This window comes from Canis lupus, chromosome 16 (genome assembly GCF_003254725.2).
Source record: "Canis lupus dingo isolate Sandy chromosome 16, ASM325472v2, whole genome shotgun sequence".
NCBI classification, from domain to species: domain Eukaryota; kingdom Metazoa; phylum Chordata; class Mammalia; order Carnivora; family Canidae; genus Canis; species Canis lupus.
In genome coordinates this window covers 53126882-53153232 of record NC_064258.1, presented here as the reverse complement: position 1 = coordinate 53153232, position 26351 = coordinate 53126882, and the positions used below count along the sequence as shown (strand labels likewise).

General features: G+C 35.1%; 1 long non-coding RNA gene across 1 annotated transcript; it reads left to right on the top strand.

Annotated features, from left to right (window-relative positions):
- The first annotated feature begins 545 nt into the window (after nucleotides 1-545).
- LOC118350992 (uncharacterized) lies at nucleotides 546-10184 on the top strand. Its single transcript, XR_004805723.2, has 3 exons — nucleotides 546-679; nucleotides 2923-3164; nucleotides 9707-10184. It is a non-coding gene; the product is annotated as an uncharacterized LOC118350992 (long non-coding RNA).
- Nucleotides 10185-26351: the final 16167 nt, after the last annotated feature.

Sequence of the window (26351 nt, the reverse complement as noted above, 5' to 3'; positions counted from 1 at the left end):
GATCTAGTTTTCTAACAGACCAAAATATACACAGCATCCAGTGTATTGCTGTTATGTCCACCTGTCATATTATATTCTTTTTTGGTTTTGGGTCTCCTGATTTGTTTGGTGTATATGTCTCTAGGAATCTTGCCATTTTAGCATTCTTTTTCTCTCGTTCATATATTGTTCTCTGGACAAAATGACATTTTTTTTCTCGAAAAAGAGAACCAGAGGCAGTACTGACTGACAGGGACCTAATCAGTATGGACATTTGTAAGCTGTTGGAACTAGAGTTCAGAATAACAATTATAAAGTTACTAGTTGGGCTTGAAAAAAGCGTAGAAGACCTTAGGGAATCCGTTTCTGGAGAAATAAAAACTAAAATCTAATCATGTTGAAATAAAAAAGGCTATTAATGAGATGCAATAAGGAATGGAGGCTCTAACTGCGAGGATAAATGAGGCAGAGAGAGAATTAGTGATAGAGAAGACCAAATGATGGCGAATAAAGAAACTGATTGACCAAGTTCCATATTCCATCAATTCTAGAATAACACATGTGCTGTATCACTGAGAATTTGCCAACTCTGCCCTCCCTGACTTCAACCATCACTAATTTCAATTGATAGTTCAGTGTACTCCTAATACAGATTTTCTGACTTTATCCTCATCCTACATGTAACCACTCCTGACTCAATGTAAGTGTTCTCTAGAATATATTTTTTCTTAAAATTTAGGTCTGTGATTGGAATTTTCATAATTTTCTTCTTCAGGAAGTTTAGTTAGGAACATCTGGTAGTAATGGCTCATAAGTAGCAATGTTACTCCATATGGACTGAGTGGTAAAAGTGGTGATTATATAGTTTTCATTAAAAAAATAATGTGAGTCCATCTTGTTTTAGTTGTGGTGGTGAACATCTTTCAAGGTGAGAGTAGATTCCACTTTCTCAGAAGGGTGCTTTTAGCACCAATAGACAATGAAAGATCAAATCACCAATTGATTAGTTAAGATGATTTATTTTGGCAACTGGAAAGAGCAGTTCAACATGCAGGGTCTCTTCTAGCATATTCAGAGAACCTCATTTTTTTTCCCCACAAGTGTTTAGACTATGGTTTACATATTATTGAACAGAATAAATTGATAATACAAGCATCCTAACCATTTATAATCACCAATATCTACAATAACCGCTCTTTAGTTTTATAGTCTACACTATAACTTTTATTGGGAGTAATAGCAACTCGAAACAGCCATATTCAACCTACAGAAAACTTAAAATATTTAAGAGTAATTATCAAAGGGAATGGAAAGAAAAAAAAAGTTATTTTTAGTCATGTGATAGATAAGCTGTCTACAAACTGGACTTCCATGTCCTAACACAAACATCCAGAAATGCTGTACAAGAGAGCTCCCAGTGTGGAACTGGAAGTTAAACTGTCAGCTGAAGCCATAGAAACACTGGAACCCCTGCCTGTCTTGGTAATGCAAGGCTTGCATTTTAATGACCACGTATGGAATGAGAGATGAGGCTTTGATTCTAGACAGAGCAGTAAGTCAGGAATGAGTTTCTTGCACATTGTTAAGGCAATTTAAAGCAATGAATTCTAGTATTTTTCTAATCCATAGCTTAAAAAATATTTTTTATAAGTCCTACTGATATAAATAAACAAATGTGGCTGTTGGTATTGGCCTACTACCCATTCAACCAGATAGCACACTGGTTGGCAATCTCTGCCTTATTGCACCCCTTACTAAAGAGGGGACCAAGAAAAATCTTCAATCTGGCAAAATGAAAGTAGTAGGGGAGGTACTTGGAGTGTACCTAAACTAGAGGGGAGGAAAAAGCTCCTTTGAGAATTCATAACTAAAGCTTGTCTATCTGGGTTTAGGCTTCGAATTTATAAGAAATTAATCCTTGAAAGATGGCACAGGGTGATTTTTGGTAGAAGGAAGCACATACTCATCAAAAGGACATGCTTTCAACCCAAGTCTTGAAGGATTTTCAAAGATTAATCACCCTCAAGTATGTCAATTGAAAATGCTGGTCACAACCGTCAACACAAAATGGACATACCTTTTACAATTTCTAAAAGAAAATGATAGAGTTTTATTTGAGCCCAATTTAGGACAGCTGCCTGGGATGCCAAGGAACATTTGGCGTGGGGTTATAAACATTTTCTATATAAAAAGTTATAAATCCTTAGACAAAAGAACATTTCAGAAAGTTGCAGACCTTCTTTTAGGCTTCTAGTGTATGTATGGCTGTATAATGAAATCTTATGGGAGCCAGGGAAGTTTCTCCCTTTTCTTATCTTTTGTGTTCAGAATGCTCCTCTTTGGTTATTTACCGAAGAAGAAGGTGTACAAAGAGTGCTCTGGGCAGAAATAGAGCCCATGCTGAGAGGTTTTGCTGAGTCATTTTGACCTTGGTAAAGATTACAGTATGGCTTCCTTGGGAGCCCAGGAGCAAGGCCCCCAATTTTAAAGTCAGTAATTTCCTTTATCACAACCTAACCTGAGATACCATTCACATAGTTTAAAATTTTAGAAAACAATGCTATTTAATGTTTAAATAAAAACATTGAAGTTGTAAGGATTTAAAGCTGTGCCCAGGCATTGCACAAAACAAATTGGGGATAATGTTTCTGAAAAGCAAGAAACGTAATGAGATTTGGAAAGTAGAGGTACATGGGTTTCAGCCATATTTGTAATGTTTAATTTCTTAATTGAGTTGGTTGGTATTAGGTGTTGGTTATTTTTCACTTTTATGCCTGTTAGGTGACAAAATAAACTGAAAAAACTAAGCAATTTAAGAATAGGATTTACTTCTTTCCCAGTTTCTGCCTCCTTCCCCCTGTCTCTGCCGCTTTTTCTGTCTCCTTTTCTCTGTCCACGTATCTCAATCTCTCCTCTCTCCCCACCCACTCCTCTTTGAGGCAGGTCTCCTACCCAGAATAAGAACAAGAAAATTAGCTAAGGGGATATAATAATCCTGTTAAGCTTGCCACGTACCAGTGCTTGGTACCAGGGATTTGGGTCAATACAACCAAACTACAAAGTTAACCAGAGAAGAGAGAAGAAGTGATTTGTCAAATGAGGAGCAAATGAAATGGATTCATCTATTAGGAACAAAAACTGTCCAAACATAAACTCTTACCGTCTCTCCTTTTACGTTTTGCCTGGTGAGTAGTTCGCATGGTTCTTTTTTTTTTTTTTAATATTTTATTTATTTATTTGACAGAGAGCGAAAGAGAACACAAGCCTGGGGAGCAGCAGGCTCCCTGCTCAGCTCGAACCATATGGGGTTCGATCCCAGGACCCCAGGATCCTGACCTGAGCTGAAGGCAGACACTTAACTGACCCAGGCGCCCCTGCATAGTCCTTTCCTGATGAGATTTTTATGATCCGTGGATTCCTCCTTTCTCTACCTTTGATTTTTTTTTTTTATTTTAACAGATTCTTTGGCTTCTGCCAAAACATCAATACATTTCAAATGATATACTATAAACAGAATTGGATTTGGATTAGGGGATTGCAGTTTGGTTTAGCTATAGCTATTATCAGGATAGCTTTGGATAATAAGCTTGATTTCTTTGAAAGTCAAACTTATTATTTTCAAATTTCCATATAAGATTCAGTCTTCTAGGTTCTCTCAGATCCCAAATGACTTTTTTTTTTTTCAGATTCACTTAACCTGAATAATATATCTCTATATTGACAGGATTCATGACTTAAATGAAAGTACAAAACCTGCCTTCACATGATTATAAAAACCATTGCAAATACATTATTCTCCGTAACCTCTCCTTTGCTCCAGATAATACTGCTTTGCCACTTCATCTTCTTCATGGTCATTGGATGAACACTTCTGAATACTTCCAAAGACAGTTTTATTTTACTTTGAATTTGAAGATCAAACACAACAGTAATAAGCCTCAAGCATTTACATAATCCTCTTCAAATGTATAGATTTGTTTACATCTGGTGTTTAGCCTGAAATGAAACAGAAAAAAAATACTCCTGTTTGTTTTACTTAGTATAAATTTACTCTGTATGGCCGTTATCCTTTCCATTTCTTCATACTGTTTAATACATACATTTGATATTTTAATTAACACCGTCGACAATGGCTTATGAACTTTAGATTTTGATAAAGAATGCATGCAATGATTTGACGTCTGTATATACCCATAATCCTCACCACAATTAAGAGAATGAATGTGCCTACAATCTCCCCAAATTTCTCAGGCCCCTTGTTAATAATCATCCTCCCTTCCCTCACCTTTCGGCAACCAATGTCAGGGTACGTAGTGGTATTTTACAGAAGCCCACATAAATAAAATGACACAGTGTGGCTTTTTTCAGCATAATAAATCTGAGATCATGCATGTTCTTGTATACACCAATAGTTAATTTTTTTTTTTTTTTGCTGAGTAACCTTTCATACACTGAAATTTGTTAATCCAATCATCGATGATGGCCCTATGTGTTGTTCCCAGCATTGACTACAAATCTGTATTCAACATTTTGTGTACCATTTGTTGGCATGGATATATACTCTTTCCTCTTGGGTAAATACCTAGGAGTGGAATGGCTGGATCATATGGTAGGCATATCTTGAACTTACTAAGAAGCTGTTAAATTAAAAAAAAAAAAAAAAAAGCTGTTAAATTGTTGCACTAAGTGGTTGTAGTATTTTCCATCGCCATGCCAAGGTATGAGCGTTCTAATTTCCCGCATCCTCGCCAGCACTTGCTATTGCCAGGCACTCTAGAAGATGTGTTGTAGTGGCTCACTGTGACCTTAATTTGTGTTTGCCTAATGACTACTGATGTTGAATATCGTTTCATGTGTTTTTGCCATCCCTATCTGTTCTTCGGTGAAGTATCTGTTCAATACTGTCCCCCTTTTCGGTAGATAATTTTTGCTACTGAGGTGAGGGCATTCTCTGCGTGTCCTGGATAGTATTTCTTTATCAGACACATCACTTAGAAAAATTTTCTCCCAGACTGTGGTTTGCTTTTTCATTTTAATGAACTGTAATCTTCTAATGATCAGGAAAAGTGAATTTTATTAAGACCGTGTTACCAGTTTAGTTCTGACGTGGATTACTGTTTTAAGTATCATATCATATTTAAGAAATATTTGCAAAATCAATTTCATGAAGATTTTTCTCCTGTGCTTATTTTTTGAAGTTTTATAGTTCTACGTTTTACATATGTATGTGATCCACTTTGATATAATTCTTATATTATACAAGATAGGGCATAAAATTCACTTTCTGCTGTATATAAAAATGTGTAACTTTTCTCACAATAGTTGCAGAAAACACTATCCTTTCATCTCCGAATTGCTTTTGAACCTTGGTCAAATCAGTTGTGCATTTCTGGACCCATTTCTGGACTTCCTGTTCTGTTACACTGATTTACTTGCCTGTTGATGTAATGCCAGTAATGTACTGTTTTTGTTACATTAATGTGACTTTTAAAATCTTAAGTCAGATAGCGTTCTTCAGTTTAATTTCTTCAGAATAATTTTAGCAATTCTAATTTCTTTGGATTTTTCTTTGAATTATAAAATCATCTTGTCAATTTTTACAAAAATTGTGCTGGAATTTTCATTGGGATTTCATTGCATCTGTAGATGAATTGGGGGGGGGGATTTCAGATGCTAACATTGAATCATCTGACTCATAAAAAATGGGATAGCTTTTCCTTGGATATTCTTAAATTTTAACCATGTTTCATAGTTTTCAGTGTACAGGTCTTGTACACCTTCTGTCAGATTTATTCCTAAGAATTTCATATTTTTGAATCTATTATAAATATTGCCTAATTTCAGCTCCCAACTGTTGATGCTAATATTTGCAAATTCAATTTTTTATATCTTGCAACCTTACTGATCCACTTAGTACTTTTGGCGGCTTTTTTGTAGAATGTGTAAGATCTTCGGCTTTGACACGCATGTATAATAAACATGTGAATAAAGATGGAAAAAGTAAAACTATCTCCTTGTCTATTGTACTGGATTGTATGATCTATTGTACTGGGTAAAATTCTCAGTTCAATGTTACATAGACGGACAAGGGAAATTTGTCTTTTTCCTGATCTTAGAAGATCTCATTATTAATTATATTAGTTGTAGATGTCCTTTGTTATATAGAAGAAGTTTCCTTTTATTTCCACCTTTCTGAAAGGTTTTATCAGGAATGGATTTTGTTTTTTGTTAAAATGCTTTTTCTGAGTTCAATAAGATTATCATATAATTTTATTTAGTTTGTTAATATGGTTAAGAGTATTGACTTAGCTCTGGGGCGCCTGGGTGGCACAGTTGATCAAGCATCCCACTCTTGGTCTTGGCTCAGGTCCTGATCTCCGGGTCATCAGATCAAGCCCTATATCAGGCTCTATGGTCAGTGTGGAGTCTACTTGAGTTTTTTTCTCTCTTTTTCTGTTTCTGTCTCCCCCTCTGCCCCTCCCGCTCATGCTTGTACATGCTCTCTCTCTCTAAAAAGAAATAAAACCTAGAAAAATGGGTATTGACTTAGCTTAAAATATATAAAACCAAGCTTGTATTCCTGGTCATGATGTCTATTTATAATATACGTATCTGCTTTTTTTTTTCCTTACAGAATTGTTATATCTGTGTTCTATAAAGACTACTAGTCTGCAGCTTTCTTTATAATGCTTAGTTTGGCCTCACAGAATGTATTGAGAAGCATTCCATAACACTTTACTTGTGGGAAAGTTTTTCAAATTACAAACTCATTTTCTATAATAAATACAGAGTTGTTTGAGTTAAGTCTTTTGTCTTTGAAGGGATTTGTCATTGTTCTGTCATTTGAATTGTTGGATATATTGGCAGAAAATTGATCATAATTTAAAAATCCTCTTTGTAGAATAAGATTTATAGTTGTATTCTTTTGTTTTCAATGTAGTTTGAGTCACAGCCTCCCCTTTTTTTCCCTAGCCGTTATGACTAGCGATTATTTTTTTTCCTGTAAATCCAGTTTTGGTAAACATGGACTTTTTTTCTTTCCATTTTCTCTTTTTCAGGTATATGCACTCTTACCATTAATACTATTTTCCCTCTAATCTTGGGTTTATTTTGCTCTTTTTTTTCCTACTTGCTTAAAATGGAACATGAGATCATGAATTTGTTTTCTTAAACACTTTTTTTGATCTAAATTTCTGCCTTTGCATGGCCTAGCAGCAGTCCATTTATCCTTACATTTTGTCTTTATTTACATTCAATTTAAAGTACTTTCTAATTTTCTTTTTGATTTTTGCATTGACCCATGTGTTATTGAGAAGTTTGTTTAATTTCCAATTAAGGATTTTGCAGAGATTTTTGTTAATGATTTATTATTAATTTATTATTGTGGTCAGAGAATATAGTTTGTATGAATCAAATCCTTACAAATTTCTTGAGAAATCTGTGGTATTATCTATTTCAGTAAGTGTTCCATGTGCACTTGAAAAGAATGTATGTATTCTGCTGAGTAGAATGTTCTAAAATGTTAATTGGGCTGATTTGGTTGAGTGTTATTGATGTGTTTCATATAATTACAGATTTCCTGGATTTATCAATTATTCTTAGAATGGTGTCAGTCTCCAACTATAGTTGTGGAAATGTATTTCTTCTTGTAGTTTTATCAGCTTTTGCTTTGTGTGTTTTGAAGCTCTGTTAAGTACATAAAATTTAGGATTTGTATGCCTTTTATGAATGTATCTCTTTATGAAAAGATCTTCATTCTTAGTTATATTCTTCTGGAATCTGCTTTGACTACTATTAATGTAGTTTAGAAGGTTTATTTTGATTAGTTTAGAACGGTCTATCATGGCCACCTTTTTGCTTTTTATCTTCTTAGCTATTAATATTGAAAGTGCATTTCTTCTAAATAACAAAGTTGGGACTTGCCTTTTTATCTAATCTAACAACATCTGCTTTTTAATTATACTATTTGTCATTTACATTTAATGTGATATGGTTGGGTTTAAGTCACATTTGAAGTTAATGCAAGTTAGGACTAGGCATCTTCAATTTCAGCAAGGATTAAGGCCTGTTTATATTCCCATACTTTGTTAAAAATTGAAAATGAGAATTTGACAATATGTGACAAAACTGAACATAAAAATAAGCGCAGCTATCTTCCTATATTTGTCTTTATAAAATGCTAACCTATCAAGTAACTGTAGCATTTAGTGAGAGACTATAAATTCTATTTCTACTTTCAAGGAGGAGGCTTCATTTAAAAGAGAAATATCTAAAATTTTAATTGGAAAATCCCTAACTTTTAAAGATATTATTACACGTATAGCATAAAGCTAGTTCAATAAATACTCATTAAATTGCACTGCTTGTGTTGTCTTGGATTTCTTTTTTTTTTTTTTTAAAGATTTATTTATTTATTTATGATATACAGAGAGAGAGAGAGAGAGAGAGAGAGAGGGGCGGGGGGGCAGAGACACAGGCAGAGGGAGAAGCAGGCTCCATGCAGGGAGCCCGATGTGGGACTCGATCCCGGGTCTCCAGGATTGCGCCCTGGGACAAAGGCAGGCGCTAAACCGCTGAGCTACCCAGGGAGCCCCCTTATCTTGGATTTCTAGTCCAGTACATGTTGGAAGGTGCCCCAACATTGTTTCTCTAGATTCCTAAGATTATATTTAGTCTTCTGGTTTCGAGCCGACATAACAGTGAGAAGTAGCCATAAAAGTCACCTGCAGATACAGAAATACTTCGGTCTTGCTGGTCACATTCCTAATGTTGCCTAATAAAATATGCTGCACTTGATGTGGCCCAAACCCTTCAATTAAAGGAATGTGGCCTTCTCACTCCTAAGTACATGAGGAACCTCTTCACACATTGTCAAAAGAAGGTAATAAATTTGATAAACAGAGGTTAAACTATAGCTCACAACAAAACAAAACTGATTAATGAATCCAGTGAGAAATTTGGTATCTTTACATTTCTATTATTTGATATTTTATGCCTAAGTGATTAATGCATATTATACACAGGGTAACTAAGAAATTGAACTGTTAACAAAATTATTAATATACAATATTAAGTGTAATGACTGTGATTTTCATATACTTCACTCAATTATTATTCACTGGAGAAGACAAATGTTACGATGTAACTTAGAATGCTAATTTAATAGTTGCCTGCATTGTGTAGATAAGCTCCTAACAGGATCTATTTTGGTTTAATTGATAGTTATAACTATTTTGAATCACTTATGTATACTCTTATCGTGACAGATTTTTTAAAGACCTAAAATATTGGGTAACTTGGTTATAATATCTAGAGACCTATTAAGTTGTTGAAAAAATTAGATCATAGAACATTTTCAGAGGAAAGTGATACTAGCTGCGAAATCCTTGTTACTGAGATATATAATTATGTTTCTGACAAAAAGATATGATACCTTCTTAATAATTGTGTCAGTACACAGAACTGTAGAGTATTTAGCGAGGAATATACAAGTGATTATCTGTCTCTGATGCCCTAATATGATAGTCTGATAACAATTATTATGAACACTACTCCAGATAGAAGTTTCATATTCAGCTTTCACTAATCTAGAGAATAGCTGCTTTAGCCAAGGCAAGTGACCTGTTTATAGGACATATGGTGATTACTTGTCATGTTCCAACAGTAAGTAGTCCTGAAATCTCAACACTTCTAACAGCAATTTCTCACTTTTTTTTTTTTCTATTAGTGATTATACACCGAGAAACAATGTCCTAGGGTTATGCTGGAATGTATGGTTTGGAAATACGGGAGAGTTCCTGGTGCATGTCACAAGCTCAAGTCACATTAAATCTTCATCCACAAATAAATGTGATTCTGTTAAGCAGAAAGGAAGAAGTAGAGATCTTAAAGGAGAAGGACAAATAGGACAGTACTTATAGGATTGCATTGAAGTCGAAATTCAGACTGTACTCCTGATTTTTGTTAGTAAGTATGGAGAGCTAGAGATTTTGATACAAGCATCATCAATGGCAGATGATTCCAAACAATCTCAGAGAAGCCTCTAAATGACCTATTGATATTTGTATATTTTAGACATCCTGCTTGGTACAGAGAATAAAATGGTGTTGAAATGACTTAACATGGGGATCTCTGGGTGGCTCAGCAGTTTAGCACCTGCCTTAGGCCCAGAGCATGATCCTGGGGTCCTGGGATCAAGTCCCACATCAAGCTCCCTGCATGGAGCCTGCTTCTTCCTCTGCCTGTGTCTCTGCCTCTCTCTGTCTCTCTTTCTCTGTGTCTCACGAATAAATAAATAAAATCTTAAAAAAAAGAAATTACTTAATGTTACTAATTTCCTAGGTATTTGGAAAAATATTTTCAAATTCAGAATGCCACCTGAATGCAATATCTTGTTTCTTCTAGCATTTCTTGCAGAAGAATGTATGTATAGCCATCTTTAGAAAAACAGACCAACACATAAGCAACACATATTGTTTAAAACTAATGATGTCGTGTTGACATACCTCCACTGAGAGATGTGGTCTATATTCTACTCCCTGCTTGCAAACCTGGGTGGACTTTTGTGACAAGCTGACCAGAGCAACCAGTGGAATGTAGCAGAGTGGTGATGCATGGCTCCTAGAGCCTGGCAGTAAGTGTCCATATGGCTTCTACCTAGGTATCTTTCCCCTGGAAGGCTTGCTCTAGGAATGGAAAGACCACCTGTGGTCATATTCTGGCTGACAGGTCCCCCTAAACCTTCAGTTGACCATTGATCTATAAGACATGTGAGAGAGTAAGCTTTCAGATGTTTCTAGGCCTGGATTTGGGAGTTCACCTGTGTTCCAAACACCATGGAACAGCAGTTAAACAGTCTTACAGGTCTTTTCTGAACTCATGATGATTGGAAACAGAGATAATCATTACTGTTTAAAGCCTCTAAATTATGGGGTAATGTGTTGCACAGCAGTAGACATGCCTCCATGTGGCTCTTGTAGTGGGGTTTGAGTTGAAGACAGTGCCCATGCTCTTCAAGCTACCACCATACTTGTCCCTCTTCCCCCCCACCCCAACCCCCACAAATCCAGCCCTACTTCTTGCTTCAATGACAAGGTTTAGGAGATTTGATGTCCATGCCGGCACCAGTGTCAGGGAGGAAGACTGAGTTGGGATTGGGAAAAATGTGCTCAGAGTGATGATAATTCTTGCAGTAATTTCTACAAGTATGGTGCCTTCTGTAGTGAAGGAGAAATGCTAGATCTGGCTACACTTTGAGTTTGCTCTATATGTAATTTCATTATAAAATTTGATTTTTTTTTTTGCTTAGATTGCTAATGGTTAAAATAAAGTTTTTTAAATTATAAATGATGTAAAGCTATCATTTCATTATTAGAATGCATTAACAAAGCTTAAATATTAAATTACCACTGCCATCTTAAGATTTTTGAAACACCCACTTTTAATATGTTAATGCTTATAATAGATGTTTATTTGAAGTTATTGACATATTTTTTCACATAAGATGTTCTGGACAATTAAAAGGAGTGTATTTCTAAAATGAACGGTTAATGAAGCTGTGCTCATACTGTTTAACCATATCTGGTTGGCACTGGGATATTGGATTTAGAGTCTGTAAGTAATTTTCATTAAAGAGTCAACAAGCTAACCCTTTACTGTCCCAACTGAATGTAGTATTTCTGCTGTCTTGTGCATTCTTTGCATCCATCTCTAGAGAAAATGCCAAATCCTTTATACATAGGTAACAAATTGAAGAAAATCTTACATTAATAACTTGGGATTCAGAGGTAATGTTTTATCAGTGACAGTGATTTATGATCTTACTTTCCAACCAGGTATGCTTATAGAGATAAGAAGTATTTAAACTCCAGCATTATTTTAAAACCGGAGTTTGGAAGGAAATATTTAGCCTCAAGAGTTTTTGTCAGTATCAATAGAGTAATACTGTGGGAAGTGCTCTATAAATTAAAAATTTCAGTGATGGGGATTCATTATCCTGTCCAGATGGCTTATACTTTAAAGGTCTTTCAGCAACATACCCTACAATACATATTCTAATACAGCATGGTCGAAATTAAAAGCAACTACTAAAAAAAAAAAAAAAAAAAGCAACTACTCATATGAAAATTTTGTGCAACATGTCTTCGCTGCTCTATTTAAAAAAGTTATTTCCAGTGACCTGGACAGGTGAGCCCTCTTGGCTCTTCTCTGGCCTATCTCCTGTGATCCATCCCTCCCTATGAGGATGCACCCTGGTGGGCCAAAGTGTGAGTATTTTGGTTTGAATTTCATCCTACCAAAAGTGGTGGGGTACAACCCATTTACACATGCTGATCCAGGTATTTTTAAAACACTTACTATTTATTACTCTGTCTGCTTGGAACATTCAGTATTGAAAATCTTAAACCAATTCTTTTTTTTTTTTTCTTAAACCAATTCTATCTTGTCTGTGAAGTCGTCCCTTGCCTAAGCACCATCCAGTCCATTTTAATTTCAAGTAAGCTACCTGTAGCTCCATTCCAATGTTACAGAATTGAGTGCATACCTCTACTACAACTGTGTGGTGATTCCCTCTGTATCGGTTTCTGAATGCACTGAAGGCAGAGACTAGGTCTTCTGGTAATGATATTCCTTGGTACAGGACTGGGCAAATATTGAGAAACTCGAACTTTTGGATTGAACCTTGAATAAGAATGATATTGGCAGTTTTATGGACAAGACTCTGACCAGAACAGAGTAAAAAATACCTGAAGGTACAATTTTATGTTTTTTTCTCGGAGTTTTTATCCAAATTCCAGTGAGTTAACACAGTGAAAAATGTTTCAGGTTTAGAATTTAGTGATTTATCATTTATATATAACACCTGGTGCTCCTAAGTGCCCCACTTAATCCCCATCACCCACTTAACTTATCCCCTCACCCAAAACCTGCTGATAACCATCAGTTTGTTTACTATAGTTAATAGTTGGTCTTCTGGTTTGTCTTTTTTTCCCCTCCCATGTTCATTTTGTTTCATAAATTCATATATGAGTGAAATCATATGGTATTTGTCTTTCCCTGACTGATTTATTTCTGTTAGCATAAAACTCTAGCTCCATCCACATCATTGCAAATAGCACACTTTTATTCTTTCTATGGATGAGTAATATTCCATTGTGTGTATGTATATATGTGTGTATATTTTAAAGAGTGATTAGCTTGGAGAGGAGAAGGTAGAGGGTTGACCAGTATATGAGGCTAGAGAGGCAGAAGGGGGCCTTTAAATCCAACTTTATCTCTTAATTGCATTTATGAGGATTTCTCTGAGCAGAGTAGACTTTTCTCTGCCCTCTGAACCTTTTCTCCATTTTAAATTATCCTGCACAAATCTGTCCCATGAGCTCTTAAGTTTTTCAAACTATCCAGTACAAATTTTTGTATACCATCTGGTATTATAGTCATTTGCAGATACAACTCATTATCCCCATTGAAAAGTTAATTGTTTAAGGCACACTCTATATATTTCTCTCTGGTTTCTGGTCCCAGAAATGCTTATGATTCTAGTTTAGCACAGGGGATACTCAATCAGGATAAATGAAGAACTATATTTTAATGAAAGGACATAGTGTTACTCTATAGACTTCTTCAAAACTGGCTTTAAGAAGATCAGACATCAAGAAAAGACAGTGGTATATATATTACATGTCGAACATTATTTTTACTTTTCATTTCTGTGAATATAATTAGAAGTGAGGTTATTTATAGTTAAATGTGTGCATAAAACTAATACTAGTAAGAAAATAATGCCCAATTTCCTTGTGCTGTGAAGAGTAAGTCTTTAGATGTTTGCTTTTATGAAATTTTTTGTTTCCTTTTTGGTTCAACAAAAATTTTTTTCAAGTCATAAACATTCTAAGCTTTCTGGAAACAAAATCAGTGAAATACAAGCTGTTAGACCATGACTTATTGTAGTAATTATTTTCTAAAACTGTAAAACATAGAGGCACTAGGCTTGAGAGCAGGGACATCTTTTATATCTTTCTGTCCCAGAGCCTGGCATGTTCCCTACACAGAATAATGTACTCTCTGTTTGAACATAACTGAGACACGTAAAAGAATATGAAAGAAATCAACATGTACATACGTAGACACACAGTCTTAGATTCATTGAAAGACGTTCACATTACTGTAAAAAGAAAAGATAACTTACAGAAAGGAAATAAATGGGAAAAAACAAATCAGGTTCCTATTATGTAAAAGATACTATAGAAGATACTGAGAAAATGAAATTCTTCACAAATTGCCTTTAATGAAAAAATGACTTATGTATAGGAAAGTAGTATATCTTGATGCTTGTATTTCCATTCTACACTAGTTGACGTACTTTTGCTAGATCTCTTTTTTCTTCACCATCTATAGCTAAGTAGCTGACAGCTGTTCTTGTCCAATCAAATGCCTCTCCTGGGACATTGAAGCTTAATTGTTAGAAGATTAAAACACTCGCTATTAACGCACCCTACTGAAGTGCCCATATAAGTTTGCATGATGGTCCCAGCTACAGAGAACTACAGCTTCATATCTGGTCCAAGTATGGTTATTAAGTCTTGGTTCCTGAGTGTGATCTGTCCTTTCAATTACAGCTATAATAAAAGACAGTTTCTTGTTTTATACTTTGCTTCTTAAGACTTTTTTTAATCTTTTAAAAATCCCACTTTAAACAACTAATTATTCATAATTAGTACTAAAGAAGATCAGAGGAAGGGGATGTTGCTCTTGGCTGGAGTGCACTAAGAAAAAAAAAATTCCCCAAGAAGAAATGTTTCCTGAAGGATGGGTAGAAATGAATGATGTTAAATGAGGAAGAACATTCAGTGATGGGGAAGCATGGTATCAAATACTGGAAGCTGATGAATGTACTATAATGGGGAGAAATGAATAGAAGTAAATCATTTTATGTTGTAAATATAAGAGTGAAAAACTAGATTGAGAGTATATTAAGATACTGATGTTGGACTTAAAAATTTAGGACCTTAAAAATAATACATGCATTGTATATAAAATATCCAAAGATGCTAAGTTCAGGTTAGATTGCAAAAGAAAGAGTTCTACTTGAGAAAACATTACCTTAATTACAAATTAATAAAAAGAATGATCATACAATTTTTGTTTTTTTCCTGCTTTTGAGTTTAGTTTAAAATTACAGATAACAAAATTCAAAAAATATTTAGAATGTAGAAAAATTTTCTGTGTGTCTCTTATGAATAAATAAGATCTTTAAGAAAAACAAAAACAAACAAAAAAAGGGATGCCTGGCTGTCTCAGTGGCTGAGCGTCTACCTTTGGCTCAGGGCATGATCCCAGAGTCCCAGGATCGAATCCCACATCAGGCTCCCTGTCTGGAGCCTGCTTCTCCCTCAGCCTGTGTCTCTGCCTCTCTCTATATATGTCTCTCATGAATAAATAAAGTCTTAAAAAAAAACAAAACAAAACAATAGAATGTAAAAAATGGCATGCAATTCTATTCATCCTGAGTATAGAGAGTAAGAAAAAAAATTTTTTCTAAGACACAGAATAGCAAAAAGAGGCTTTTTAAAATACATTTTTGAGATCTCTTAGTAGGATTTGTGAAAAATGAAAACGAAGTCAAAGTTACAGAATCTATGAAGAGATAGTGTTTTGATAATTGAAAGAAATTAAAGTAGAATTTCTAAACAAAAAAAAAATGCAGAAAGGAATTTTATCATAGACAAGTAGATCAGTATTGACATACAATCCATATAATTCAGGATCCAAAATTAGATTGAGTCTAAAATCACCACTGTAATTTCTATGTTAATTAAATTAACAAGGTAAATTATAGAGCATCATTTTATTGTTACTGTTGATGAAAAGTAAACGCTGCTATCAATCGTCTAAATGTAATTTTGGCTCTATGACTTGGGCAAAACATCTGGAATTTGACAGAAACTTCTTTATTCATTATCTTTACAAAGTTCCACTCAGTAGATAGTCACACTTTTATTTAGAAAATTTATTCTGTAGATATCTTTACAACTTTTTACCTACTGACCACTGGATTTGATGAATAATATGAAAATAAATAACAGCACGTTGACATAGCATACCATAAATACCTGTGCTGTCCAAAAGGATAGCCGTTAGCCATGTGTTATTACTGATCTCTTGTAATGTGGTTAGTTGGAATTCACATGTGCTCTAAGTGTAAAATACCCATTGATTTTTTTTTTTTTGAAGAGTAGGTAGGAAAAATAAATTTAGTATATACTCAGGATAAAACATATGTGGCTGGAAAAATGTGTTACTAAATTTCACTTCTCTCTTTTTATTATTTATTGTGGTTACTAGAAATTTAAAACTACGTGCAGCATGCCTTATATATCTTACAGGACTGATGTAGAGCTTGAAGCAGTGAAATTTCAACTAGGGAGAGAAAGCCTTCTCTCTAGGTTCTCAAATACCCTGTAGCCTAATTGTGTGAGTAAATTGGTTAATTGTAACCAATGATCATCATAGCTTCTGGTTAGCTTGTCTGGAAGTGCTTCTTTCTGATGGCTGTTGGTTTACCCAAGGCTTAGCAATGGAAAGGGGGTGGCTCAAAGAAAATTGGGGAACCGTTACCAGACTAAGGATTTGCAGTCTCCATCTCCGTATAGACTCTATAGGGAGATTTGTTTCCTTGGGCAATGGCACTCCAGAGTGGCTGCCCAGCGTCTGTGAGGCCCCTACAGAAGGGCACGCCAAGAGACCTGCCTTCACCCCTGAGATCAGTTGAATAATGTTCTTGCTCCCAGCATTGTCTGGCTTTTGGTTAAAAATGCCTCTTTTTCAGTGACAGGTTTGTTTTAACTCAAATACCTAAGATGTCTTTTTACTGCAAAGGATCAGGTGTTTGTTTTGTTTTGTTTTTTAGCTGGTTGTTTTCAGTATATTTTCTCAGGGGATGGCCTAAAATTTCCCGTTTCACTGTATGTAGAGAAAACACTATATATTTTTTTTGAATACGTAGGACTTTGCATATATCACTAATCAAATTTACCAGATTGTTTTCTAATATGCTCTGCCTGTCAACTTTCTTGGTAATTCTTTTATACCCCACAGTGAAAATGACCCATTGTACAATATGTTGATGGTATTCGTTGAATTAGTTAGGCTTATCATCTCACATACTTGAAAGTATAATAATCAGGAGAATGTTATTTAACATGCAGCATTTCCATCTGGTGTAAATCGGTAATAAGTGGGTATTCCAGTCCAGTAAGAGCATGCGTCCTGTTGCCTGTACGTCTAAAAGCAAAGCAATGTATTTGTAAGCTCCTCAGTTATTCATTACAGTTGAACATTTTCCAAAGAATTGTTTAAAGAATAAGCCAATGTATCGTGAGTATTTTAACTTTTACTCAGCTTTTTATTATTTTTTTCATCACATACAACCACACAGTGTAAAAGTCGATAAGTCCTTGCTCTGAAGGACTCTCTTTTTTAGGTTCCATGGTTGGAGTGACTAAACTGTTTAGGAAAGCAAGTAGTATGCATAGCCAAAAATTCAAATTTTAGGTAGAGCTAATATGCCATTAAATATAAAATTAGGAATAAAGATAAGTACTGTAACAAATAATTGTGAAATATTGTGCCTAAGGTGTGATGTTCCTAAATTCGTTGGAGACTCTTAAGCTGCTCTTGATTTTAAAGGAGAAAATGTCATCTTTTCACTTACCTTTACTAATTTATCTTTCCCATTCTAACTTATGTTACATAAAACGATTATGAGTGCTTCACTTTGTTGCAGGGCAAAGAATGGCAATATGATAGAATCATTTTGTAAGACTCTTGATGAACTCTAAGAAATCAGACAACTGTCATAATGCCAACTTAGTCTCCATTGACAGTCCCAGATGTACTCAGTTGATAAGATTCTTCTGTGAAAAATTAAATTTCTTTTATCCTAAATCCTACATCTTCAAGATTTATGTATTGATGGGAAAAACTTGAAGTACAGAATTAGAAATCTATGAAAACTGCCGACTTTAACTAGGTCTGTTCCAAAGACTCCAGAAGTCTGATGCAATGATATCAGGCTAACATCAAGGTCCTTGTTCCTAGAATGTGATCCCCCCCCCTGCTTTTAGCAAGTTTTCTTCTTTAATTTTGACTCTTTCCCAATATAAGCAACCTGTCAATACAATGTGACAAGGACACATTGCCAAGACATGCTTTAGTGTTTCCTGGGTTTGTTAATTCTCATAACAGCATTATGAAATAGATGCCATATTTATCTCATCTTCTCAGACGAGGAAAAGAGGCTCACAAAATTGTCCACATTACATAAGCAGCACATGGGGAGGTCAGCCCCAAACTAACCCATCTAACCCAATCTGGGCTGCTCCTTTCCTGCTTGTTCATGGATAAACCTTGAATTCACCTTGCATTTTTTCTTGATGCCCCTTGCCCTTTGCCCCTCCAGCATTTTACCGAAACTATGTACCTTTCAAAATCTGATTTTTATTTTTATCAACTTAGCCTCATTCTTTTTGACTTCATTTTGACATTTGATACAATGTCTCCTCCTCACCTTTTATATCAGCATGGTCTATTCTTTCCTTAATATTTCTTTTATCTCTTATTTACTGGTTTCAACTACAGTATTTCTTGAAATTTTGTCTTTAATCCTTCTTCTTGGTCATCCATCTTAATGGCTACAGGTCTTGTTGCTATCATAATTTTAATCAAAATTAAATTTTTTAAATCATGAGTGTTGAATTCTCCCTAGATATCTTGCTCTGATATTTTGATTTGTCAAATGTTTACTTTCACTGGGGTTATTCATTCATCTATTCTATTCATTTCAAAGCTTACACAGTTTAACAATAGATAAAGCAATAGTTTTAGCACCTTGTTAGATGAGAGGCCTCAAACAACTCTTCATATTATAACTGCCTTCTTAAAATAAGAGCAACAAACAGCAAATTTCTCCTCTTTTCTGTATGTACTTGTAAGATCAAGATAGGCCTAGAAATCTAGACATTTCCCACATTCCTCCCTCTTCCTCTTAGGTTCTTGTGCCCCCTCACCCTCTGTATTCCTTCTTCCTCCCTCCACTGTTCTTTCCTTTAAGTCTCCAGAAGTCTATCCATTGTCCTTAATTTTATCCCCTTCTTTTTCATGGTTCTCAGCAAGCACTCTTCTCTATTCAAGTGTTAGAAAATTGTGATGGCAAAAATGAAAACCATTATCCTCAGCTAGGTGGACTCTGTCCTCCCGTTTCCCCTATCACCTTCCTCTTCTTTAAATTGTTGAATTGTCTAGCATAATTGTTTAACCCTTAGTGTAATAGTACATTTTATCTTACCGACTTGCACGAGACAGCGTTATTTTTCTTTCCCGTTCCCCCCATACAGTGCAACCATGCAAAGCATGCAATAGACATTCAGGTAAACAATCAGTTGGATTGATTCTTGGTCATAAGAATAAATATTCATATTTCTCAGAAAATTAAATGACGACTTAGCTCCTCTTCTATGTGACACAGCAAAAATTTTTATCAAAGTTTATTACTGCATTGTTACATAATAACTCTTAAAAGTACTTCCACTAATTCTGTTGACAGGAATAATTTTCTAAAAATTAAAAATGAATTGTTAGAATTATTCAGGGACTAGAGAAGAAAGTATCTATATACAAAGTTCATTTCTTATTGTAAATGAAAAAATCTACACATGATCTTTCCCATTGGACCAAACTTTTATGAAGGTCATTACTTGAGACCTTTCATTTGTTTGTGACTTTACTACCAATTATTTACCATTTAATAAGCATGCTGTCCCAGTGTACCAGGTTTTTCACCCTTCATCTACCTTTGATTAATAAGCTACTGGGGGCTTATTGTGACATAGCTACAGTGACTAATTCATATAACTCTATTATTCATACTAAGTTGTTTTTCGTTTTGTCTTTAGATAGATAATTTAAGACAAAAGGTAGCTTTATGCTTTCCTCCAGATGCATATCCTGTGGTCCATCCAAAGATGGTTTTGATTGTATAAGTGCATTTACTGAATAAAACCTTAGCCTGACAGTGAAAGGGTATTTTTACCATGTGCAAGAGGCCATTTGTCAAAACTGACCTTTTATGTGAAACAGCTACAATTATTAGTTGATTCAAGTGTCAAAGCTCTGTCGTAAGATAAGGAAGTCTGCTAGGAAATTTTTTCTCGTTTGATAATGGGTTTCAGAAAGAGTTATAGATGGATTTGATGTTTCTGTCTAAGGTTGAAAACTTAGCCTGAAACGTGCCCAGAACAATTTAGATGACCACATTTTGTTGAACTGAGTTATGTATCACAATTTTGGTTTCCTTGTAGATCATTCATAAAATCATAATAACTCTGAACAGTATCTTATTTTCATTTATCTTTTCTTAATGCTAGCCCAGGCTAGGAACAATAAAACCTTTATAAAACAAATGAATTTCCCTACATGGTGTATTGTAGGATTTATATATAAATAAGTAGTGGATGACATTAGAAGCTTTTTATTTAAAAATAGCGGTTATGGGATCCCTGGGTGGCGCAGTGGTTTGGCGCCTGCCTTTGGCCCAGGGCACGATCCTGGAGATCCAGGATCGAATCCCACGTCGGGCTCCCGGTGCATGGAGCCTGCTTCTCCCTCTGCCTGTGTCTCTGCCTCTCTCTCTCTGTGACTATCATAAATAATAAATAAAAAAAAATTAAAAAAAAATAAAAATAGCGGTTATATAGCACAAATGCTTTAATAACAGTGTATGACCAATTAAAATAAAGTGTCATTGTTTTGTAAACAAAAGGTAAAAGACACACAAAAAACACTTAGCATGAGGGACGCCTGGGTGGCTCAGCGGTTGAACACCTGCTTTCAACCCAGGACGTGATCCTGGAGACCCGGGATCAATCCCACATCGGGCTCCCTGCATGGAGCCTGCTTCTCTCTCTGCCTGTGTCTCTGCCTTTTTCTCTGTGTCTTCTCTCATGAATAAATAAATAAAATCTTAAAAAAAAACAACTTAGCATGACAGGTACAGACTCTACTAAAAAGCAGGATCGGGAAAACTTTCAATGGGATGAACAGGATAAGTTTCTCAATGCAAAACACTATACACCTGCCTGTACATATGAACACAATACTTATTTTAAATGTGGAAGGTATGCCAAAATTGTTAGGGCTTGCAGATTTCATAGAAAGAATTAAAACATAATGGTACAGAAGAGAAGTGCCAAAGGAAAATACCCCAGAAATGTTTTTGATTGAAAATAGAAAGTATAAAAATAACACACTCAACTGCAAAAGATATGACAGTAAGAAAATAATGAAGCTGAAGAAAAGAGATTTTTTAAAAGGCAAAGAAAGGCATTTAACATTAAAATCATGGAGTGTGATAGGCCTCAAGCCTACTTCCATGATAAAAACATCCTGGCAAGAAACTAATGTGCCTTGTAATAGCTAGAGCAGCATTAAGTCAGCCATATGGAGAGCTAAAAATAAGCTTCTTGTTAAATCCATCTTTGGTGGTGGAGATGTCACCTTGAAGGATAGGAAAGCAGAAACATGAACTTTATAGAAGAAACATATTAATTACGGGTTTATCTACATTAGAGGAACAAGGGCTATGGAAATTAATAAATAGGAACAACATCAGTGTGAATATATGTATGTGTCAAAAAATTCTTGATCGCTTTCTTTTTAACAACAAACTACAATGAATACTGAACGTTATTTGGATGGTGACATTTATCTCTTCATACAGAGGAGCTGATGAAATCTTCCGGGTCCTACATATATTTTCTATGGGCCCTACATCTGCCTTCCTCAGAATCAGGATTGCTAAGGGAGGAATATTTAAGGGAGGTATTGCTGCATTTAAGGTTGAATGGGACGGCCAACTCTCTGTAAAGGACCCTCCAAGAATAATTTTGAGTAGCACTTGTGTTTTCCTCATTGTGGACCTTATGAATGGAGCAAGTATCTCTTCTGTGCCTATGCTAATTGTCATGCTCGTTTGTGAGTTTGGATCAGTTTTCATCATTTTCTCCTTTGTGCCTTCACTGTTGTGGAACACTACTGAGTTCCTTGAATGTGACGTTTTTATCCACTTCTCTTCCTTTGAGACATCTTCATCCTGTCCTCATTTATGTCAGTGAGTTCACCTTCACGGAGTTTCTCTGGCTCTATAGCCAGAGACTCTGAACGAGCAACCAAGACCATTTCTCATGGTCAATTCCTTCTGTGTCTGCATTTACATTTCACTGAAACTCCTAGTGTTACTTCTTGTTTTCTTTACTCCATTTCCATCTTTATCAGCTGAATTGTCCTTTGAATTGTCCACATTTGTAAAAATGTTACTTAGATTGGATACCAGGAGACAAAGAGGCAACACAACTACATGCTTTACTGTCTGTGCATGAACTGAGTAACCGATGCATGGGGATGAATTGTCACAAACTTGAAATAGTTGTGATAGAGCACTGATCATGATGAACTATTGCTTCCTTTATCGTGAGCTGTCATTTACATAGAGGTTTGTAGACGGAAGAGCTAGCTGCTAAGATGGTACAGTGCAAGTACTCATAATTAATATAATGTAACTGAAATTTGAACTATTGTAGGAGTGATGGTGTTATTTTAGTTAAACCATCGTAACTGAAACCAAGCACATTAGGGCCAAGCAAAGTCAGCCTTGTATGTGTGTGTTTATGTATTAAATTCTGTATGCTGTGCTGTACTGTTTGATGCAAATATGTTTTTGCTATTATATATGCCTGAAATGTTGTCTCTCTCAGGATGTGACCTAAGGTCAGCATAATTATTTTAAGAGGTAACTAGAAATACCTCTGAAGCAAATTTTGAAATCTCGACACTGCTTAAGGTGTTATGGTTTTTACAACTTTGTATTTTGTAACAGTCTGAAGGTAATTTATGCTTTCATTCCCAATATTACCTTTCACTGGAAAGGAGGATGTTGGAATTTGGGGGCTGGGCTTGAAAGAATCATTTGACCCTAACATTTTTTTGAGAGATACAGTTAATACATATAACACTGTAAATTTAAGGTGTACAGTGCATTATTTTGAATATATTCATACTACCAGAGCATTAGCTAACACCTCTATCATGTCATATAATTATTTCTTTGTCTTGGTGAGAACAATTAAGTCTCTTAGCAACTTTGGTATGTATAATACAGTATTGTTGATGATAAGTACTATGCTGTGTGCTAAATCCCCAGAACTTCCTCACCTACTGGTTGCACATTGTACCCTTAAACAACATCTTTCCGATTCCCCACCCCCAGCTCCTGGTCACCACCGCTGTGCTCTGAGTTGTGCTGTAATGCCTCAAATTAGGCTGTAACTTTAAATGACCATATCAATACAGTCTAAATATATACAAATAGGATTTGGAAAACATTTTTATTACTACTTAAGTTGTTTAATCTGTTCCTTCTATTTTTAGAAAAAAAAAAAGGAAGTGATTCTAGGCTTCTTACCTGCTCTGAAAGTTTCTCTTTACCAGGACATGCCACTTAATATCCTAGAACTTCAGAGCTGCAGAAGACTATGTTCTTTCCTTCCCCCTCACAGAAGAGAAAATGAGGAATGAGACAAAAGTGAAACAAATAGAAGTGGGATCGAAATTTTCGATCACTCAGTGTAGTTAAAATATTTCTGTGAAGTTTACAATCTAGAAAATATAACTCCATAACTGTTGTTGGACTTAATGCCCACAGTAGCCCTCTGAAGTTGGCTAGCAGGAATTCTGCTCACTGTACTAATAGAAAACAGACACAGAGGGGTCCACTGTCCCTGTGAAGTGACACGGCCCTTGATAGGAGCCCTCATCTTCTCATGTTGGTGTCTAGGCTCTGTTCTCTACCTGGTCCCTTTGTGTGGAAATGGAAACCTCTTCCACATGCGTGTAGACCCTCCTTTACAGAAACAACTAAATCATGCATGAGTCCTTGGCAATCTTGATCTCTTTTGAAAGGTTTGCAGGTATTACTCTACTCTGCAAAATATCACCTGCTAGAGCTCTTAGTTCAGGGTCAAGCAGAAAGCTTTCTCTAGCCATATACAGAAAGAAAATGATGAAATGATTTACCCTGGCAAGGTGGGACTGTGTTGCCACTAAATCATCTGCATGCTGTTGATGCCTTGCTTGTAGACAGGTCTAGGTTGTCGTAGAGGCTTGCTCTCATAAGCTTCCCTCCTTTACTATTGCTGTCTTACCTGTTTGATGATGACTTCATTTAGTTGGTTGCCTTCTGTAAAGGGCTTCTAAACCTCTCAGACAAGTTTGTATTATGTCACATACACAAACTCATAATTTCTTTTGCCAAAATGTTAAGCAGGCAAGGAAGTTGAAGATACATTAATACAAATTATATAAGTATATAAAGGGTGAGTTTTAAAGAATATATCCCTTTTTATTTAAAGATTCTGAGTTCTTGGTCAGTGCTTTGTATGGACACTAGCCATCCTAAAATAAGAGGATGCTTACTGTAGAAATGATAGTGACATTTTCAAAACCATCATAACTAGTATATAACAATACACCTGTGATTTCCCCAGTGCATCTTTCATGCTCAACTTCCCTATATACAGGATTTAAAGATGAGTAAAGTTTTCATGCAGAAAATTGTATGTCCATAGCAAATTTGATGTGAAAGATGAGTCAAAATTACCTTTGAAACTTTTGTGTCAAAGAATGGTAAATACAATAAGAGTGGTAAATTTAATGGGGCAAATGCTTGCAGGTATATTTGTGGGATTGAAACACTTATATTACTTACATTGAGGATGTTACTAATGTAATATCTTCACTAGACATTTTTCTCAGTAACATACAATCCACAGTCAATTTTCCCTTTGTCCTTTGTGATTATAAAAGGTCAAATAATTATTTCTGTAAATAGTAGTTAACATTGAATAATTCCGTTAGAATTTGTATGTTTCGATTTTTATCAGTTTTTATAAAACATAGGAGTTGTCATTTAAAACTCATTTACATTTCTGAAACTTAAGCTCAGCAAATCTTAATTTATGAAATAGTCCAGTGGAATAATATACATTTAACAGCCAGAGATTCTACTTGGAGTTTTCTGTATGTAACAAGCAATTCGTTCAAGGTGAAAATTGTTAAGCACACGAGGTTTGCATATTTCCTCAAGGCTCACATTAAATCCATCCAGCAGTCTGATGACCTTGCCACCAGCTTCCTCCCAGAAAAGTGACACTTATATTTGTAAGGTTAAGTAAAATATATAATGGGGAAACCAAAAAAGGAAGAATGATTATGAATCAAAGGAACATATCCTAGATCTTCTCCTCTTCAGTGACAGTTTAAACCTTTATATAATGATCACATCAAGAACAGAATCTATTCTTGTGAGTTGTCTGTATACTGGGCTTGACAATTGAAGTTCAATGTGGCAAACTGAAATAATTGTTTTGCATGTGAGAAAGGGTTTAACAAATGAGATTATTCTGGGTCATGGTCTTAAGAAGGGTGCTTTTGATTATTCCTGCCACCATGGTTTCTTTGCTGCATAAAGCATTCAAAATATGTGGTGAATAAAAGTGGGGTATCAAGTTGGTAGGATATTTTAGGTAATAGACAAACTGTCACGATTCAAATGAAAAATAATTTATTTTTTAATTTATTGCCTTGCTGAGTACATTTTTTTAAATTTGTTTTTTACACAGTATGAATTATATGAATATTTTTACATGTTTTTAAATCTAGAAATAATTTACATACAGTGAAATATTCATATTTTAAGTACACAGATGAGTTTTGTCAAATGTGTATAATTGTTTATTTCACATTCTTGTCCAAACATTGACTATTCCCATCGACCTGGAAAATTTCCACATTGCCCTTTTCAGACAATCTTTGCTCCTCCAGGAGGAAGCAACCACTGTTATGCTTTCTGTCACCATAGATTAGTTTTGTCTGTGAAAGAAATTCATATACGTTGAATCATACAACAGGTACCCTTTTCCGACTGGCTTTAGTTGCTCAACATAAAGGTTTTGTGATTTAAGCCTGTTTTATACTATTATTAGTATATTCTCCTGTTGTGTGAATATATACAATTTCTATATCAATTCCCAGTTTTTGATGTATTATGAAGAAATCTTTTATGGTCATTCTTCTATGTCTTCTTTCATTGTAACTTTTGTTGAAATAATTGTAGATCCCACATGCAGGTGCAAGAAATAATTCAAAATCCCTTGTACACTTTGTCAAGCTTCCTCCAAGTTTCATTCTATATTTGCAAAAATAGACCATAGTATCACAACCAGGTATCCTGACATCAATACAATCTACCTATCATGCTCAGA